Below are 21,847 nucleotides of genomic sequence, written 5' to 3'. Positions count from 1 at the left end.
TGGCACAGCAGCCCTCTCCTGTCTTGCACACTGCTCCCCTTTGCAGTGTTTTCAGTAGGTCTGTTTTGCTCCCCACTCTCTCTGGTGAATCCCCTTACTCCCGTACCTCTGTCTTACACCCCAGTTCTTGTATGCATAAATAAATATTTAAAAATATAAAAATAAATTTATCTAATCAGTGAATGAGTGTTTCAACCCAATATTTAACTAAGTCATTAGGATTAAAGGCCTTATACTGGTCATGCGATCATTTATATTTAGAAGCTTCATTCTCAATGCTTATGCAACTTTCTTACCATTTACCATGCAACAGATTTGCTTCCAGAAAAACTCATGTAAATTTTTCAATTTCTTTGCTTTTCCCATATCACTATTTAATATACATATCCACACAAAATTCTGTGGTATCTTTATCACAGGGACCACAATGAATCATCTGACAGAGGGGTTCTCCAATGTATCATACCCATGGCAAACTTTGGAAGATTACCACAGTGTGGCCTCTCTGTGACAAAATTTCTCAGAACAATTGCCAACTGACATTTATAGAACTTGGTGCAGCAGACAGCACAATGCACAATCAGAATCTGCTTTATCTACAAAACAATAAGCTCCAAGGGAACCCCCTAGTGGCTCAAGGGTTAGGGTAGGCACTATCACCACCACAGCTTGAATTCTATCCACAGCCAAGGAGCTAACCCACATGGTGCAGAAGACCTCTCCTGTCCCGCCTGCTGCTCTCCTCAGCAGTGTATTACAGTAGATATGTCTGTTTTGCTCCCCATTCTGTCTCTGGTGAATCCTCTCACCCCCTGCACCTCTGGCCTACACCCCAGTTCTTGTATGCATAAATAAATAAAAATAAATCTTTAAAAAATAATAATAATAAGCTCCAAGATTATGATCTATTTTTACTCGATTTCCCACCACTGACATCTATTTTCAGGTAGCTTATGCTCCTACAGAGTCCTGTGAATTGCTTATCAGATAGGTTACCAATAATTTCATGCCAACTGAGTCTCATAGGTTCTTGAACAAACACATATGATACTGTAAATGCAACTGAAAATTTAGCCTGGTTTCCACAAACTAAAACTTGCAGTATCCCAATGTCATTAAACACTAACTACCATAAAACAATGTTTAAGGAACTGTTGTCACAGTTACACTCAAGGCAGATGTCCACCAAATTCATTACGCAACTTCCTGAATTAGATGGCTTTTCCAATGTCAAAACATAAACACAAGGCTGTGTGCTATATTTCAAGAGAACACACCAACACTTTAGAAATAATTACTTTTTGAAAGATAGTTATTACATAAACAATTGATTGCACTGCTAAGTGCTTATAAATGCCTCATCTAACAAACAGAATATACGCAATCATATTATCTACAAGCAACAACTGATATAATTAAATTTACTGTGACTACACAAGATAGTCCTTACCAACTTCACACTGATTGAATGTAAGTAGTCTAAATATTGAAGGAACTCATCAAGAATTAAAATTTATCCCAGTTGCAACAAACACATTACCCTATTTGTAATGCAAGGAGATAAAGAAAAACAATGAACAAAAGAAATATACAAATGTAGCAGATTTGTTATTTCAACTACATAACTCTACTTGTGCTAGGATTTGTTTCACATAAAAGGTTCACTGAGCAAAAACAAACTAAAGATAAATAGATTTGAATACACATGCAATCAGTAACTGAATCACTCCATTTGCATTTAAATTTCAATAATGAAGTAACAGAATCTTTAACTGTGGGATTGAAAAGAATGATTATATAACAAATGTTGGCGTCTCTGAGCAATAGTTTCTGAATCACCAGTGTTTGGTATACCTGAACCTTTGGGCCACTTCCTGATCACCTCTGAAGTTGGGAACCATGTCACATTTTGAACATAGTGTTTCCTGTATTCAGTAAAGAGAAGTTGATGATCTAGTGTATTGCCACATAAAAATGTGGCAAGTTCCCTACCTCAAAGAGCTCACACATTAATTAGACAAACACAGACTTGTAAATGAACAGTTGCAATAAAACAATAAAGGGACTCTGAGAGAGGTTTGGATATTGTTCAATGCTGAAAAAAAAAAGCAAGCAGTTAGTTCCATCTGGGGGAGAGGATAGACTAGGGATGGTGAAAGATTACATGGAAGATGTGATGCACAGGGCTTGCAGGTGTTTCTTATAAGTCAGGAGGTAGAATATGTTCCAGAGAAAGGAAACCACAGCAGGAAACTACATTGGCAATGGTGGAAAACATTAGTTTGTCAAAGTTGATGCAGATTTTGTAAGTTGGGGTGTGAATTCGTCAGAAATGGAACTCTTGCCTTCCTACCTTACTCGTTTTCCCCTACAGATCTAATTTAGACACTGTGATTCTCAAAACCTCCTTATTCAATTCACTGAACTTCCTTACTCATCTTCTCACCCTGAAAACAGCCAGTAGGATGAAATTATTCATCTGTTACCTCTTAATGTTACATATATTTGACTAAAGATTCTCAAGTCATCCTAAAAATAAATCAAAGAACCACCTATCACTGTGGGTGATGGGATGGACTCAACAGATTCAATCAGAAATAAACCTTTTTTTCCCACTATAATTTAAAAAATTTTCTGTTGGATCTACCCTCCCAGGTTCTAGATGCTATTTGAACATAGGTTAAATTGCTTTAGAATTGCTATAACCATCTCTTTTTAATTATTAAAAAGGCAGTCTAATCATAATCAAGGCATGTATTCCACAAAAAATAATAAACTCAGGATTGGCCTGATCTTGGTCAAAAGCAGGAAAAAGAGGGCCTGATAATTCTTTTCCTTGATCCTTGCCACCTTCAGACTCCTACTGCTTCAGGCTTTTGCAGCAGAGAGGTGAGAATGAATGAGCAAATGCTGATGTAGTCCTGTCCTGGATGTCAAGGCCATCACCCTGCTGTGCTGAGTGTCAGGGCTGCATTGCCCTCCTTAGTAAGCAGGCCCAGATGCTGTGACTAACAGAGTTTTGGGGGATGAGGAAAGGATATTTGTCACCTCTACTGATATAAGCTCTGTGGCCTAAAAATATGCTGTTAGAAAAAAAAAAAACTAATAAACTTTATATGATGTAAAGATAGAGCAAGGCAGCCCTGGTGGTGCAGGGGTTAAAGTCTCAGCACTATCAAGCTATGGCTAGTCACTGCAGCCTGAATTTGATCCCTAGCCAGGGAGCTAATCCATATAGCATAGCAAACCTCTCCTGTCTCCCCTGTTGCTCCCCTCAGCAGTGTATTTCAGTAGATCCGCCTGTTCTGCTCCTACTCTGTCTCTGGTGAATCCTCTCACCCCCTCCCCTGCACCTCTGGCCTTACACCCCAGTTCTTGTATGCATAAATAAATAAAACAGATCTTTAAAACAAAGTAACAAAGCAGAGAGTGAGTGACGGAACGAAAGGTGAAGAGCAAAAGTACTATTAGAGGGCCTCCCTGGTGGCGCAGAGGGTTGAGCACAGCACTGTGAAGCTGTCCGCACCCTTGCAGCATGGATCTGATTCCCGGCCAGCCAGGGAGATACCCACATGGCATGGCAGACCTCTCCTGTCTCCCCTGCTGCTCCCCTTAGCAGTGTTTTCAGTCTGTCTGCCTATTCTGCTCCCCACTCTGTCTCTGGTGAATTCTCTCACCCTCCCGCGTCTCTCGCCTGTACCCCACTTCTTATATGAAATAAATCTTTTTTTTTTTAAAAAAAGTACTATTAGTACTAATAGAGCCAAGTCCTTAAAAAGGAGGAGAAATGGCTTGTGCAAATTGAAAAAGTTTAACTTGCCCTTGCTCATTTCCTGATTCTAGAGAATCTCTATCAAATAATACTTGCTTTTCAGTAATTGCCTTTTCTGCTGTGAAACTGTGTGTAGAGATGTTCCTCTCATCCTACACTCTGAGAATCTCTAGTGGAAGGGTCTCAGCTCAGGGAGGATACTCACTGCACTTGGAGAAACCCGGCACACAAAAAACTGCCATTATGCTTGAGGGAAACCTGTCTCAGAAACCGGTTGCCTCAACCTTTGATCTCTCTATTTATGTTTATTTAACTTTAACATTCTATCCACATGCCACCTTCTCTGGCAAAGGTGTGTGTCAGTCAACCACATAGGCATTGTTGAGCCAGTGTTTCTGTTTGAGGGACAGCATCATGTGTTCTCAGCAGGAAGTGAAGACAGAGAAGCAGACTTGTTGGATGATTTTGAAGTAAACTCCTCTAGTTAGATCATCAAACTCTTCAATGTTTTCCAAAATTTAAGGACAAATTTGAAGAGAATATCCAAACAGGCATCTGTTGCTTTTAGAACAATGAGAAACCCTAAGGGACCTTAGATCTTCAGTGAGAAAAATCAGTCTAGGAATCTTCTCTGAACTAGTTTTATTTGGCAGTGAATGTAAAGAAGGCATTGTTCTTAATATAACGGAAATTGCTAGAATCTCCTGATAGGGCACACTTTTAAAATCTGTAGTGAATTATATTTGTAGTTTTATATCAGGAAAAGGTTATTTATAAATAGAGACAATAGCATAACAAATGGTCTATGAATGTTGCAATTTTTCACTGCACTATTTTCATTACTTGTATAGCCATTTCAATCTTTTTTAGGAGTAAGAAAAAATTTCAATTATATTTCATAAAGGCAATAAATTTTACCCTTTGAATTACATTTAGATTCATGAAACATTTGTATATGGAATCTTAAAAAAAGATAAATAGTAATGTTAGTGTTAATGGATGTAGACATTTCAGAAATCTATACTAACCACAGTTGAATCTAAAAAGTCAATGAATTATCCAGAAGATGCATACCCCAGCTCTTAAGTTAGAGAAACTAATTACATACATAAATACTTAATGAACTTTTCTTACAATGTATATGAATCCAAGAGATTCTGGGGATAGAAGACTAACAAAACCATTTAAATCATTGGAATTTTCTATTCACATTGTATTACACTACTCTTCATGTTCATATCCCTGTATCTATGATGTTCTTGGATCTTTATTTTCATGGTCCTTAAGTCACATTAATAAAAGTACTTACTGAGTATACTAAATCACATCCCATTGGACTAAAGAAATCACCAGCAAATATGTTTCTCTATCGACACATGCCACCTACTTCTTGGCTAAGCTTAACCAAAAAGTTAGTATCCAGATGGCTAGACCTTTTCAATGTTTTCTTTTAAGAGTCTCCTGATATTTATTTACCAGTAGAATCTAAATGTGACTAAGCCTTGTTGTTAATCTACAAAATAGATTTTTAGTCAATCACAATGTTATGCACCCTCTACATAGTACAGTTTTCATTTAATGAATTAATTTTTATGCAAATTTAACCTTTAATGGAGCTACAAACAGTTGCATTCAAGTTATATCTGCATAACAATTTTCAAATGGATTAAAAGTAGTTGGAGTAGAAAACAACTAATGTTTCTGCTAACAAATATGCCTCAAATAGTGTCAGACTTAGTTTAATTCCCCCACGTCCTTATCTGTTTTGTTACCATACTGCATGATTTTGTCACTGGACTGTATCCCCTTCAATACGTGTGCCAGGAAAAGATGTTTCAGATAGGACTTCTGCAAAGTGGATCACAACTGCTGGAGTAAAAACCCCTGGTAGAATATCCCAGGGCCATATTTAAATAGATTCCAAGGAATTGTGATGTTAAAATCTACCTGAAAGTTTTTCCTCTATAAGTGATTTTGTAAGAGAGTAAAACATTTATTAATGATTTAGTGTTAAGTACCTTAATTTCCTTGAAACCTTGCCACCCAGGGCAGAATATGTGTTTCAGTGTTTTCTTCTCTGTGTTTGGTGTTTATCAAGAAAGAAACAGTAATCAGAAAGTGATTAACTCCACTTATGATATGAGAAATACAGAGCAGGGTGCAATTCTCTTCTTGCTGTTCTAAAAGTAATGTGGTAGCAGAACAGGAGGAGAAAGCATGCCTTTGGGCCTGACACAAGATGGACAAAGTCTCCTGACTTAAATGACTGCCCAGTGCTGAGACCCAGGGGAATGGACACTGCTTATAAACTGTGTAGTGCGTTCATTCATGGCAAGATCCTCCCACCCTACTCTCCCAGGCAAACTTGCTGTTTCTGTTGTTCTTTTGTGTTTTACCTAAAGAGAAAGTATTGACTTTCAAGTTGTCTGCGAGATGGCACCATGAAAGCGCCGTATAAGCAATCAACTCCTGAAATTTGTGCAAACTCCATAAAAGTGGGAATTTTGTTGTTACCTAATCCCAAGGATGGTCCCTGACAAATTGTGGGCATTCAATGAATAGTTATTGAATGAACAAAAGAATGAATGAATGCAATGAATGAATAAATGAAATGATATGGGTTCTAATGACCCAGTTTCCATATACTTTTGATATCTGAATAAAACTGTTTTAACCAGAAGGCAGTATGATAGAGTATTTAAGACAGTAAGTTTTTGAAACCTCATTTTTGATTCTTGCCTCCAATATGTATTAACCATACTACTTGGACACATTTTCAAACTTTCCTGTGCCTCAGTTTCTTCTTCTGAAAACAAGACCATTATAAAAATGGTAACTTCCCACAAGGTTTTGTAAAATTAAACGTGAAAATATATTTACAGGACCTCAACAAATATTACCTCTACTCTTTATGATCTCCTATGTATTGTTGTCCCCTAAGGAGAGGACTCACCTCTAATTTGAAGTATTATACATCACCCTCACTGGGATAATTTTGAGAGTGAAATGGAAAGGCACTAAAATGATTAAAATTCATCAAATGACCTACAACAAGTACAAACTTGGATAGTACCAAGCAAACAGTGACATATGGTTTCCTTTCTCACAGCACAAACCTGTTATCAGACAGACTTTCTTACAGCCAGTTCACAAGGAAATATTTAACACAGACTATGTTGTTATAACTTTTATAAGCACTACCATAGATTCCAATTTGGAAGCTAAATCCAGTAGTTTACAAATACAATCACCTCTGTAACCTCCTTAGGTGTCTTCCCATTATTGTATTTTAATTGAATAGTCTAGTCTCTTACCTGTGGCATGTCTGCTTTCAGTATTAGACTGAGTGCAGACCTCATCATTGCTTGTAACATGTAGTTCAGTGTAAAAGCAGTTATAATACATGGGCATATCAAACTCAATATTAAGGATCAAATACCTTTGACTTTTTTCTTTATTCAATTATCTCTGAGATAATAAGGAAATTGCTGTCACATGCAATTTCTGTGCAAAATGTGGGGATAAAGCAATTGACTTAAGCTGTGATCTGAGAATTGTATATTCAGGTCAAAATATTTAGTGTTAACAATAGTAATGAAGGGGGATATTGATTTATTTGTGAGACAAACATTTATTGGGTTCTTACTAGATGCTTAGCACTAGAGACTCAAATATAAAGAAGACAATCTTCAAATGTCAGAGAAAATTAGTGCAATGTAATGTGATAAGTACAGTGTTACAGAGAGGAGCAAGTTATAATAGAAGGACTACAAAGTAGGACATAGACATAGTGGTATCAAAAGAAAGCCCACTAGTGTCTGGAGAATCTAAAGAAAATTTTACAGAGGAAACGTTTGTTCTTTGGCTCTAGATAGGCATATGAGTTTACCAAATGCATTAGCTAGTGGAAGGGCATTCAAGATAAGGGAAAAAAGCATGGTGAAGGGCATAAAATTGTGAAAACTTATCTCGAATTCAAAGAACTGAGAACAGTTTGGTATGCCTGAGAGCAAGTGTTTGAAGGAAGAAAGAATAAGAGAAGTTATGAATAAATCCTGAGCGATATCACACATCACTAGTGATTTTCAGGAAGAAGAAACTCTATCAATAAGACAAAAATGTGATAAAAAGATAAAATTATATTAGTATTTATAAAAATATTTGGGGGCATTTTGCTATAAGATTGATGTATCCCAAATATATTTTCATTATAACATTTGAAGTTAAAAATATTGCTGTACCAAAATGTAAAAGGAAAAGGCTAATTAAGTGTACTTTGGTTTTTTTTTTTTTAACCTGAACTCTTTACATTGTTTTTTATCTAAAGATATGTTGTCATGTCATTCATATCAATTAGAGGAAAAACAAAAAGATTTAGAGGAAGAAAGGCAGGAAAACACAGACACATTATCAGTATCAGCATGAACTACATCATATAACCTCTCTCATATCCTTGGAAGCAATAAATTCAGCCATTCATCTTTCCCTTTTTTCTTCCCTCATTTCTGCCACCCTCCTCCCTACCCTTTTTTTCTTTCTCTGAGTTGGCTCCTACTTGCTAGCATATTTGTTCACAATGCTGACTTGGAGGTTGATTCTCTCTAAATCATTTAGAAGACTGCCCCTAGTACTATGTTGTACCTGGAAAAGATCATCTTACTACTGGAATCTAGTCACTTATTCCTGTCTCCTGAAAATCACATTCGCACTTCAACTGAAAATCACTCATGAAAATATTTTTTACCCATTTCCATATTTCCTACCTATAGGTGAGGTTTTAATTCAGGAATTTAATTCAAGAAATAATGTAATTTGATATCTTAAGCATAATTTTACTTGTTATGAAACATTCTTTTTCTTCATGACAGAAATAGAAAATTGAAAAAAACACAAATGGGCAAATTTATATTAACACTTCAATAGATCCTTTTATCCTTCCCTTCATGCTCTTTTTTCAGTTGTTCTATCTTTTATCTAAATAAATCAGTGGAGTAATGTAGATAAGTAGATCAATAGATACATAAATGGGTAAAGAGAGACATAGAAGTGCATGTATTTATTGACACAAATATTTAATATATTGTTTTATAAGCTAGTAAAATTTTACTTTAAGTATGACCATCCTTCTATTTTATTATTTTCCACAGCAACTATTAATGACTGATAAGGATGCCATATTATTAATATCACATAATTTAATCTCTTATGGTGACATAACATTTTTTTTCAAATAAAAAAAAAGTTGTTTACTAGTATTTTAGGTAACTCAACTTTAAAACTTATTACAAACTTCAAAAGGGCAATAATCACACTATGGATTCCTGAAGAAAATATCAAACTTCAAATTTAATAAGAAATTTTGCACTCACGAAAAAATTCATGCTCTATTTTCAACCTAATGTTTGTTTTGTTTTTTTTTTTAATATGAGACAACAAAATTCACTGTCATGAACAGAATCAGGTATGTTTTAGATAGTAATAATTAAAATTAAAATCAGCTAATTGCTTAAATTCTCAAAATTTAGCAGAAATTAAAAACAATATTTTTCAGAGCCTCCCTGCTGGTACAAGGGGTTAAGTCTCAGCTCTATGAAGCTATCTGCAGCCACTGCAGCATGAGTTCGATCCCAGGCCAGGGCGTTAACCCACAGGGTGCTGCAGACCTCTCCTGTCTCACCTGCTGCTCCCCTCAACAATGTATTTCAGTAGATACGACTGTTCTGCTCCCTACTCTGTCTCTGGTGAATTCTCTCATCCCCGTACCTCTGGCCTATACCCTAGTTCTTGTGTGCATAAATAAATAAAATAAATCTTTAAAAAATCATTTTCAGAAATTCTCAGAGACCCAAAATCTATACTCTTTCTCCCATTCAAATTCAGTAAGTCTATAGTGAAAATATCAAATATGCTAGGACACTGAGAAATTTTCTTAAAATAGTAAATATTTTAAACTTTGGAGATCTTTGTCACATATTTTTCTTTGTTTTGGTTTTGTTTATTGTTGGTTTTGAGTTTTACAATTCTTCAAAAATGTAAATACCATTCTTCACAAGTTGCTCCTGTCGGCTGTAGTTTGCTGACCCTTGTCCTTAATGATTTTGACACAAATGATCAGTGGATAATTGAGAATTGTTACACAAGACAAGTGCACAAGGAAAAGCCCAGAAAAAAAAAATGACTGTCATAGCTACATGGAGAAAATTGGTATTACTACTGCCCATACATCTCCTTCTGGGAAGCAATAACGACATAGTATTTTGTTGGATGTTTTAGTTACTGTAGCTAAGGATGGTTTTGTTTGTTTTCTTTGACCAAGTCCTAAAGGACAGAACACTAATCATTTGTCTACAACGAACTGAATGGTCATACCGACACGCATTGTAGAAGGCATGGTACAATGACATTATATGTTGATGCTATGGTTCATTTGAAACATTGGTCCTGGCCCAAATTGCAAGATAATTACTGGAATTAAAGTTAATGTGGTAAAAATACATTTAAATAGCCAACAATGATTATGAGCTTGCTCTATTTTACACAATAGCAAAAGTTTCATTTTTCAGTGATGACTGTAACAATATCTCCCATTGCACATGCTCTTTATATAATGTGATTTTGACATTCTTCCAATTAAAAGGTGATGTTGATGTCATCCCTCCCAAGCCCTTGAAACTGGGCAAGATTCCAATAATGGAAGAAACATTATGTGACTGCTGAGGCTAGATCATAAGGTAATGACGTTTCCAACTGGCTCTGTGGGGAACTTGCCTGCTGCCATGCTGTGAGCAAACACAACTGAAGCGGCCATGGGTTAGTTTCCAATGACAGCCCATGTGAAGCTTTACATATTGCGACCATCAACCACCAAACATACAAGTTAAGAGGCCCCTAGATAATTCCAGCCTCAAGCTATTGAGTCACTTAGACATTAGATTGCCTCAGTTGGTTGCCTCTGACAACATGGAAAAAATAAAAGTTAGTTTCATTGTTTCCTATTCAAATTCCTGACACAGAAACTATAGATGATAAAATTGTTTTTGTTATTATAAGGCACTTTATGACGATTTGTGAAACAGTAATAGTAAAACAGCAAAGGAGGAAACATGTTATTTGATGTTATCCTCAGGAACTTTAAATTTAACAGTCATTAAGAAATTGGAATTATACATGATCACCCATGAACATGGATGCGGATATACATATCCCAATGATATTTTAGGAAATCCTAAAATAATCTGTATTATGTTTTTAAAATATCAAATTTAGTTGGGGATTTAGCTGGCAAAAAATAACAACATGTCAAGTCCCATATGTCAGATGTCTAATTAAATTTAAATATGAAAAATGTAAAAAAGCTTTTCAGAGGTATATCTATATATAAATAAATTTTAATATTAGTCAAAAAAATAATAGTTTACCAAAATAAATTGCATGCATTATTAAAATATGAAATTCAACACAAGTCGTTATAATGACTTAGAGAAAATTGGCAACAATATAGATGTAGTAGCATACAAATATATATATATCTACATCTACCTATTTATATACACATATGTTTATACTTATTGTTTCTCCTCAATGATAAATAAATGTTCTGGTAACTAGAAAGCCAAAGAAAATATAAGGTTTTAAATTTCTCACTAAATCATTCTAAGAAAACTAAAATTATAGAGAAGAACCACCAGCATAATTCCATTTCCTAAATCCAATTTCATTCCATTCCATTCCACATTCTGCTTATATCTGCCCCTAAAAAGAATAGTACCTCCCAGGGAATTTTTAAAAATTCAAATTAGAATACTACCAATCCTTATCATGGTTGCATTTAAAGAAGGAATTATTAATCTTAGAAAAAGGTCATATTCAGATTATGACTATAAATTTGATCAAAGTGAAACCATAAAATAGCAACCTTCAACTCTGCTTTTCTGGAAAGCCTTATAAATCTTCCCTTGCAAGGGCTGGGTTAATTTAACATGCAATCATATGCAAAGGAAGCACTCATGTCACATTTGAAAGAAGTCAATTTTCAGAATGGCTTTTAACCTAAAACTTAGCCAAAATAAATATAACACATAAAAATCAATATCATGTGATAGAGAAATTATAAATTTGACCCTACTGGAGATAAATGTATTTGTACTTAAGTTAGATGATCTAACTGTGTACAAGGCAATTACCCTAGTCAAGCACAGCTATAAATCAAGGATTTTATATGACTGAGATTAACTGAAGAAGGGTTAGATATGTGACAGTTCTAGAATCACAACTTTTGGATGTTTATTTTTTTAGTAAATAACAGACATTTTTTTTAATTATGTCCAAAACCTTCATCAGCAAACCCACTTGCCTAAGAAAAAATGTGTGTGTTCAATATGAATGAATGTGAAATTGCAGAAGAGTACATAGAGTTTTCATTGCATGCAAAATCATGTTAGAACTAAGTACTAAGTACACTCCAAATGTGCCTTCTTATTTTACATTTATCTCCTTTCCATCTTCTTTTTTAACAACCTCTCCTTATGCTTCTTCCTTTCCTGGCACGCATCTTTCTTTCTTCATCCTTTTTTTAAAATATTTATTTATCTGTGCATACAAGAACTGGGGTACAAGCCAGATGTGTGGGATTGTGAGCGGACTCGCCAGAGACAGAGCAGAGAACAGGACAACAGACTGACTGAAATACACTGCTGAGGGGAGCAGTGGGCGGGACAGGAGAGGTCTGCCATGCCATGTGGGTGTCTCTCAGCCAGCCAGGATAGAACCCACACTGTAGAGGCTGCAAATAGTCTCACAGCTGGCGCTCAACTGCCTGCACCACCAGGCCATACAAATGAAGGCTTCCCTGGTGACACAAGGGGTTAAGCACAGAACTCTGAAGCTATCCTCAGCCTCTGTAGCATGAGTTTGATCCCCAGCCAGGGAGCTACCCACATGGCACAGCAGACCTCCCCTGTCTCTCACCCACTGCTTCGGCAGTGTATTTCAGTAGATCCACCTGTTCTGTTCCCCACCCTGTCTCTGGTGAATCCTCTCACCTCCCACACCTCTGGCTTGCACCCCAGCTCCTATATGCATAAATAAATAAAACTTTAAAAATAAAAAATAATAAATCCATACAAATGAAACAGATTACTACCCAAAAATTCACTCAGGGGCCTCCCCTGGTGGCGCAGCAGTTGAGCGCTGGGCTGTGAAGCTGCCCGCGGGCTCTGCAGCACCGGTTTGATCCCCGGCCACCGGCGAGGGTCCCACATGGTGCAATAGATATCTCCTGCTGCGCTCGCTGCTACCCTCAGCAGTGTATTTCATCAGTCTGCCTGTTCTGTTCCCCGTTCTGACTCTGGTGAATTCTCTCACCCTCCCACGCTTCTGACTGTACCCAGTGCTTGTATAAATAAATAAATCTTTCTAAAAAAAATTCACTCAGAAATTAATATATACTATTCTATGGATGGTCCTATGGTTGTAAAATTATTGTCTAAAATAATTCTCAAAATAACCCTATAAGACTTTTCCATTATTATCCCTACTAAACAGATAAGAATAGGAGGCACATAACAGATACACAATTTGCCCAAAGTTACACAGCTAGGAATTAGGGAAACAGCATTTGAATCTATGGAGTGTGAGTCTAAAGTTTGCCCTCTGAACCATAGATTCTGTTGTGAAATTTTTGTTGAAATTTTGTTGTGCACTAGACCAAACATACAGTAATTAATTAACAAGCAAAAAAGGTTTGGAAACTGGAGTGAGTTGGGGGAGGTATCAGAGAAATGCGTGCAGACCTGATCCAGAGAGGACTTGTGGGAGTTCTACTCATTTTTTTACCTCTCTGAAGAATAGTTTGAGAGTAAGAAAGAAGCCCTCTAGAAACTTCTCCAATTCCTTTCTTGTAACTAGTTAAAAATCAGCATCTTCACCCACCACAAATTTCAGCAATTTTAAGGATAGCTCCTAATGACTTATAAAAGCAAGACTTGTTCAATAACCATTTATAAAGTCTTGAATATCTAGGGATGAAAGGGCTCCAAAGGGTTGAGAATTCTATTAAAGAATATCTTTGGGAAATCTCTGTGAATCCAGGGAATTTGGGCAGCTCAGAATTTTGCTTTACATCTTCCTTGTAACTGACACTGTTGTCAAATTTTTGTTTCAAAGAGTCAGGATTAACAATTTAAATACAGAAAAAGCCTCAATAATAAGAAGTGCAGATTTAAAAAAAAAGGCATTAAACAGACCTAAGCAAAATTCTTTGCCATTTACCATCCCTAATGCAAGGAGTTTCTTAATGTATAAAGTAGTAAAACAGCAAAAACCTTGTAAATGACACATATAAGATTAAATGAGATTATACTGGACAAAGTGTTTGACCCCAAGCCTAGTATATGCAGGATTCTCACTGATGCTGCTTTTCAAATGAAGAATGGAGATATATATATATATATATACACATATATATATATACACACACACATATATATATACATATATATATGTATATATATATACACACACACACAAACACACATATATAAAACATATCTAATGTAAGCTGAGTGATATTTAAAGACCCCTGTTTATGCAAAATGCAAAACCCCAAAACACTAGAGGATATATTTTACTTAATACAACATATTAACCTGAAAATTACATTGAATAAAGCCTCAATAAGCTTAATATAGTGTTTAATTAATAATGGTATATATATACAATTTTAGAAATAGTTTTCTATTCCATAAAATATAGGCTATATTTATAAAATAAATATTGGTCTGTGGCATACAGATAACCCACAAGTTAAAATAGCCTTATAAAGAGAAATTTGCTTTGAATTTTGCAAATATTTCTTATAATACCAATTTAGCCTTTTATAATTAAATGACTCACATATAAGAAAATATTTTAAATCCAGCCTTCAGACAGAAATCCAAAAACCAGCAGGAGTTCAGTAATAGTAACTACTGTACTCTAGCAAGTTGCTAAGCAACTATGGAATTGAAAAATTTTAGGCCTTTTATTCAGCTAACAAATATTTATTGAATATCATCTATACATGAATGTTGCCAAGGAAAGATACAAACAGCCTTATTGAAGGTTTATTTTTGTCAGTTCCTCCTATGACAAAACTGACCCTAAGCAACTTCATAACTTGCCTATAGTTTGAGGAGATAAATTAAAAAGATGGAGTTTGAGTCCCAGCTTGATGACTTCAAAAGCTTTGCTGTTTTTCTCTATTGTTTATTGATAAGTCACAAATTGCTGTCTTTGTAATCCCAGAAAAGGCTACCTTACAATTATTGACCATTTCATTGTTATCCACATTGTAACATCCATGCAGAATAAGGAGGGAACCTACTTAGCTGTCTTCTATATTTCCTAGAGCAGGTCACTCAAAAAGTGTTTGGAGAAATTCTAATTGTTAATGAAAACATGTTACTAGTCACCAGTGAAATACAATAGGTATAGACATTGAGAGTTAAAAAAAAAAAATAAAGATTTATTTATTTATTTATATAAGAACCAGGGTACAGGACAGATGCATGGGAGGTTGAGAGGATTCACCAGAGACAGAGCAGGGAACAGCACAGGCAGACTGACGAAATACACTGCTGAGGGGAGCAGCAGCAGGCGCAACAGGAGAAGTTTGCCGAACCATGTGGGACCCTCCCCGGCCAGCTGGGATCAAACCCGTGCTGCAGAGGCTGCAGACAGCTTCACAGCGTGGTGCTCAACCGCCTGCGCCACCAGGGAAGGCCAGAGAGTTAAAAATTTTATAGCCATTTGATTGAATAGTTTTGTCTGTGAACTTAGTGATAAATTTTTTGGGTGTGCATTCTATACCTTTTTTTAAAGCTGATTCCTGTGTCTCTATACCTCTTTTTAAAAATTTCAACTTGGTGGGGGACTCTATGTGAATGACACTTCTTTTCCAATTTTGATTCCCTTGATGTCTTTTTCTTATCTAATAGCTGTGGCTGGGACTTCCAATACTATGGTGAATAACAGTGGTGACAGTGCACATCTTTGAATGATCTTAGTGCAAATGCTTTCAGTTTTCACTATTAAGTATCATGTTGGTTGGGGGTTTGTCATATATGACTTTTACGATGTTTAGATAAGTCATTACCATCTTAATGAATGCTTTTATCATAAATGAATGCTGGATCTCGTCAAGTGTTTTTTCTGCATCTATTGATACAATCATGTGATTTTTATCTTTTTGTTTCATGTGGCAAATGACATTGATTGATTTGCATATGTTGAAACAGCTTTACATCCCTGGGATTATAGTGAATGAATTTCATAATATAAACTATATTATGAAACATAGAGGATATCAGTTTATAGTTCTGCTTTTGTACTCTTCGCTTGGTTTTGAGGTTGTGGTAATGTTGAATTCATGGAATGTGTTGAGGAGTTTTCCACCCTCTTCAATTTTTTTTAAGAGTTTGAGTAGGATACATATTAGGTAACTTTTGAAGGTTTGGTATAATTCACTGGAGAATTTGTCTTGTGCTGGACTTTTGCTCTTAGGAAGACTTTGTATTTCACTTTTAGTTTCCCGTTTGTGATTAGACTTTTTAAGCTAGTTCATCTATATTCAGTCTTGGAAGTTTGTATGAATGTAAAAATTTGTCAGTTTCTTATAGGCTGTCCAATTTGTTTGCAGAGAGATGTTTGTAATAAGTTCTGATGATTCTTTGCATTTCTACAGCATTTGTTATAATTTTACCTCTTTAATTTTTCATTCTATTTGTTTGGGTTTTCTCTTTGCTTTTCTTCGTAAACCTACCTAGGGACTCATCAAATTTGTTTCGTTTTTCAAGGAACCGCTGATTTTTTTGACTGATCTTTTGTTTTCTATTTCATTTATCTCTAATTTTTATTATCTATTTCCTTCTGATTTTTTGGATGCATTTGTTCTTTTTCTAGAGCCTTCAGCTAGTTAAATTGTTAATTTAAGGTTTTTTTTTTTTTTGTGTGTGTGTATGTTTAAATATGGGCTTGTATTGCTATAAACTGCCTTTAGAAAATCTCATAGGATAGTAAATAGTGCTGCTATAAACATAGGGGTGCAGGTGCTCTTTGGAATTGATGTTTCTGTGTCCTTTGGGTAAATACCTAGAAGTGGAATCGCTGGATCATACGGGAGCTCTATCTTTAGTAGTTTGAGGAATCTCCACACAGCTTTCCATAGTAATTGGACCAGTTTGCACTCCCACCAGCAGTGCAGGAGAGTTCCTTTTTCTCCACATCCTCGCCAACATTTGTTGTTGCTAGTTTTTGTAATACGTGCCATTCTCACTGGTATGAGATGGTATCTCATTGTAGTTTTGATTTGCATTTCCCTGGTTGCAAGTTTAGCTAAGCTTTGGGAACAACCCAAATGCCCAAAAACAGATGACTGGATCAAGAAGATGTGGTACATATACACAATGGAATATTACTCAGCAATCAAAAAAGATAAACTCATGCCATTTGCAGCAACGTGGATGGAGCTGGAAGGGATCATGCTCAGTGAAATAAGCCAGAAAGAAAAAGAAAAATACCGGATGGTCTCACTCATAGCAGGGATCTAGAAAACCTAAATAAGGGACCAGGAAAAAGAATAAGAAAAAAAAAAGAATAAGAAAAAATCAAAATCAACAAACAACTGTGAACCAGAGACACACTATGGGGGGTGGGAGGGGGGAAAAGGAGGGATTGGGGTCAAAATAAGGGGATTGTAATTGTATGGGGAATATAAAAATTAAAAAAAAAGAAAATCTCATAGGATCTGCTAGCATGTCTCCCATTTTCATTAGTCTTGAAACACTTTTTTGATTTCTTCTTCTTTGACTGAGGAATTTTCAAAAGCATTTCTAGTTTCCACCTGTTTTGGTTTATTCCTGGATTCTTGTTGTGGTTAATTTCTAGTTTATACCATACGGATCTGAGAAGATGTTTGATATAATTTCTATTTTCAAATATTTTCTGAGACATGTTTTGTGTTCCAGTATACGATGTATTTATTCTTGAGAATGTCCCATCAGCACTTGAAAAGAAATTTTATTCCTATGTTTTGGTATGGAAAGCTCTGTAAATGCCCATTAAATCCATCTGGTCCTAAATTTCATGTAAGGCTTTTATCCATGTTAATTTTCTGTCTGGATGATTTATGCCATCATGTCAGTGGTGTGTTAAGGTCTCTAAGAATAATTGTATTTTTGTCAATGTGTTGTTTAGGTCTTTTAATAGCTGCTTTGTATAACTAGGTGCACCTGTGTTAGGTGCATAAATATTAATAAGTTATATCTTCCTGATGAATTGTTCCCTTGATCATTATATAGTATCCATCTTTGTCTTTGATTACCTTTTTTGGCTGAAAGTCTAGTTTAGCCAATTTGAGAGCTGCAGTTCCTGCTTTTCTTTCTGAATTAATAGCATTTAAGTCTCTGTTCTAACCCTTCATGTTACGTTTGCTGTTGTCTTTCGGTTTTGAATGGGTCTCTTATACACAAAGTAGAGATAGTTTAAACTTTTTAACCTACTTTGTTATCCTGTGCCTTTTATGAGTGGGTTCACACCATTCACACTTAAGGTAATTATTGATATATACTGCTTATTATCAGTCATTCTTTTTTTTAATTTTTTATTGTTTATTTTTCTGCTGTTTCCTTTTCCATTTGTTTCTGTCTGCTCTTTCTGGCTAGCTTTCACTAGTGATTATGTCATCTTTATCTGTTTCCCTCTATTCTGGATTTCTGGTTACTGGTTACAATGAGGGTTATACCTAATTGCTATGTCTAAAATTGCCCATTATGAGCTGGTGTTTGTTCTCTAGCATTTAACTATACAGTCCATTTCTTCCTCCCTTTCAGTGCTTTATGGCTGACTATAATAATCTTTCTCAGGCTTCTGATTTTGTATTCCTACTGTCTACGGTGTTTTGTTTTTCCTTTTCTTGTAGAAAAACTCCTTTTAACATTTCTTGTAGGGTAAGCTTGGTGGTAATAAACTCCGTTATCTTCTGTTTGTCTGGAAAACCTTTATTTCACTTTTACTTTCATGTTAGAATGATGATTTTGCACCAGAGTGTATTCTTGGCTGGCAGTTCTTGTCTTTAAGGATTGTGAACAATACATTATACTCTCATTTTGCCCAGAAAGTGACTGAGAAAAGCTTATTTTGGCTGCCTTTGGAAGTTATTTTATTTTTCCTTCCTTCCTATAATTATTTTTTAACTTTGATTTTTATAATTTAACAACCATATACCTTGGTATGATCATTTTGCTTTTAGAAATGTGGGTATTTTTTCTGCTTCCTGGACATCCATACTTAATTCATTCCTTAGGTTTGGGAAATTCTTACCTATTATTTCTTAGAATAGAATTGCTGCTCTCTGATCTTTCTCATTCTCTTTCTAACCTCCTGGAAAATACATTATCCTTATGTTTCCGCTATTAATTGAATCTGATATGTCTCACAGTTTCCTTATTTTTCCTATGTCTAATTAGATGATTTGTACATTTGAATATTCTATTTCTGAAATTCTTTTTTTGTCATTTTAATTCTATATAAAGCAATTTCTATATTTGTCTTCATTTCATTCATATTCTCTTTTTGTGTTCATCTAGTATTTTCAATCTTTGGTGAAATTTTCTTTGTTCCTGAATCTTCTTTCTAAGATTTTGCACCTGTTTATCTGCTTTTGACTGACCTCCCAGTAGCTTATTTAGCATTTTTAATAATGTTGTTTAAAAGTCTGTCTGATAGATCTTCTATTTCTGTATCAGCTATATTTGTTCCAGAACTTCTGTTCTTCTTATTTTGCTTTTCCATCTTGTCTTCAAATATTCTTTGCTTCCAAGGCATATGTGTTGCCTTATTTGCTTCTTTGTGTTTGGAGCCCTGTGGGTTTGTTTTATTTATTTCTCTTAATCTTGCCATGAAGGCAGTGGAGAGTCTGGGGCTTACATTCTTGATTTCAGTTTTGTTGAAGAGTGAGGTTTGTCCTCTGCTCTCTCCCCATAGCAAGCTCTGTTCAGTGCTTCAGTTGGCTAAATGTCCCTACCTCCCTGCTGTTCCTTTCTCCCACAGTTTGTGATCTAGGAAGCTCTTGAGTTACCTAGTGAAGAGTGTTAGCTCCGGGCCACCTGGTTCATGAGCCGGGACTCAGTTAACCCTAGCAGGTAGAAGGTGGGTGAATGGGGTGTGTGCCCTGTTAACCAGCTATGGCTGTAGGCAAAGGCCACCACCACAACCTCCATTGCTGCTGCACTGCTTTGAGGGACCCAGGCTGTGATCTGTGCTCACCTGCTTGACACTTTCTAAGGGATTGGTGAATCTCACCAAGTTCTTTTCTTCGCTATTGGATCCATGATCAAAATTGGCCTGGTTCCATCTGCTGACTCTTTGTTCTCTTACACCTAGGAGGGTGGTGGGGGGAAGATTTTTTCTTGCCAGTGTAAGCCACAGAGTTCCCACTGACCTAAGTCAGACCCATGCCCGTGCCTGACTACATTCTTTTTTGAGAAGGAAATTTACAGTGTCCTTGAGTGGTTCTCCTTGTTGTGGATGGCTGACCCACAGCCTGTTCTGCTAGTTTGGGTATCTAGTTTCCCCTTCATGATCTCCTTTACGACTTCCCTGCCTTTCCCTGAAGTTAGACACTAAACTCTGTGCAAGAGTTCTGTGACAAAGTCCTTTGACTCTTTTGGGAATTTCTAATTCTCTCTTTGAGCAAATATTATTTTTTAGAGTTTTTTCTAGGGTAAAAGGTGATCCCAACCTCTCTATTCCACATTGATATGGGTGGAATTTCCACATGTTTAAAATTAACAAATTGATCAATTTTAACTTAGGTATGTACCCATGATTTCATCATCAAAAACAAGATAAACATTTCATCTCCTCTACAAGTCTCCTTGGGCTCCATCACAAGCTAGACCTCTCTCCAGTCTATAAGCAATAAAAAACAAATTGGTATACTTAGATTTCAATGAAATAATTTGAAACAGGCATTAGGATGGATTTGTTCTGTGGGCTATAATTTGCTGACCCTTGCTCTAGTGAATCATTCAAGTGACTTTGAAAAACACTTTTTAGTGAATTAAAAACAAAGAAAATAACAAACTACTGAATTTTGGGCCCTAAATCATGTGAAACCTGGCAAAAGTATCATCAGAGCAATCTCCAATTATGGCTTATCTTCTATTTTGAAATGACCTTGACTTCAAAACCTGGGTTTGGGTTTAGTTTAACAAGTGGTCTTTAGTAATAGTAGCATGTAAGTAGCTCTTATTATAGTTGTATGACTCTTAAATTCATCTAATTTTTAGTTTAAATTTAAAATTTGATATATCTAATGTATGACTTCCTTTATATAAAGGAAACAATTCATGGGTATTTCCTTGACAGTAGGCATTTCAGACTCTAAACTGATCAAACTCATTACAAAGGAATAATTTTCCTCCCAAATACATGTTGTGTACAAAATAAACAAGCTCTGATTCTTCTGGAATGAAAGAAAAAAAAATAATTTTAAACTAGAGTGAGTTCCAAAATCTCATATCTATGGAAATTGTTAGCACAAATAAAAATCTTTCCCTGTACTTCCCATACTGAAATTGTGAGCACTGAACACTCACCCTTAGGTTTAAAGGAACTCTGAGTTACCAGAGCAATAATTAGCTTTTCAACATCAGAGCACTCTCCTCCCCAGAATATAAATCATTAATCATAACATCAGGCTATGTGGCATTGCATTTCTGTATATTGTTTCTGCAAAATGAATGATCACTGTCCTGCCATCATTATAGGAAAAGAAATACTGAAAATGAAAAGCAGCAATAACATGGCAATGATCAAAAATATCTTACCTCTATGTTATAAAGTTTTTAAACTAATCACACTTTCTGGATTCCTATTAAATTTATTCTTTAGAGAAAACTATGCTTTAGGAAAAATGATTACAAAACTTAAGACTCAGATATAATACCTTCCCCTAATTTATGCTGCAGTGTTATTTTCTATTAGTTTGTATGAGAATAAATATATAGGGTACTTACTTGAAGTGAAATCTTAAAA

The 21,847-nt window shown here is 35.5% G+C and overlaps 1 protein-coding gene and 1 long non-coding RNA gene across 8 annotated transcripts in view; one reads left to right on the top strand and one right to left on the bottom strand.

The window, feature by feature from the left end:
• The window catches only part of NAALADL2 (N-acetylated alpha-linked acidic dipeptidase like 2), a 1,155,955-nt gene that overhangs the window by 776,261 nt on the left and 357,847 nt on the right, over nucleotides 1-21,847 (bottom strand). The gene's annotated exons all lie outside the window — the stretch shown is intronic.
• LOC129146721 (uncharacterized) overlaps nucleotides 1-21,847 on the top strand; it is a 73,138-nt gene that overhangs the window by 32,482 nt on the left and 18,809 nt on the right. The gene's annotated exons all lie outside the window — the stretch shown is intronic.

Source organism: Talpa occidentalis, unplaced genomic scaffold (genome assembly GCF_014898055.3).
Source record: "Talpa occidentalis isolate TD23 unplaced genomic scaffold, MPIMG_talOcc4v2.1 talOcc4.4, whole genome shotgun sequence".
In the NCBI taxonomy this organism is placed as follows: Eukaryota; Metazoa; Chordata; class Mammalia; order Eulipotyphla; family Talpidae; genus Talpa; species Talpa occidentalis.
Note: the sequence above shows the minus strand (reverse complement) of the source record. Positions and strands in the feature narration are given on the sequence as shown.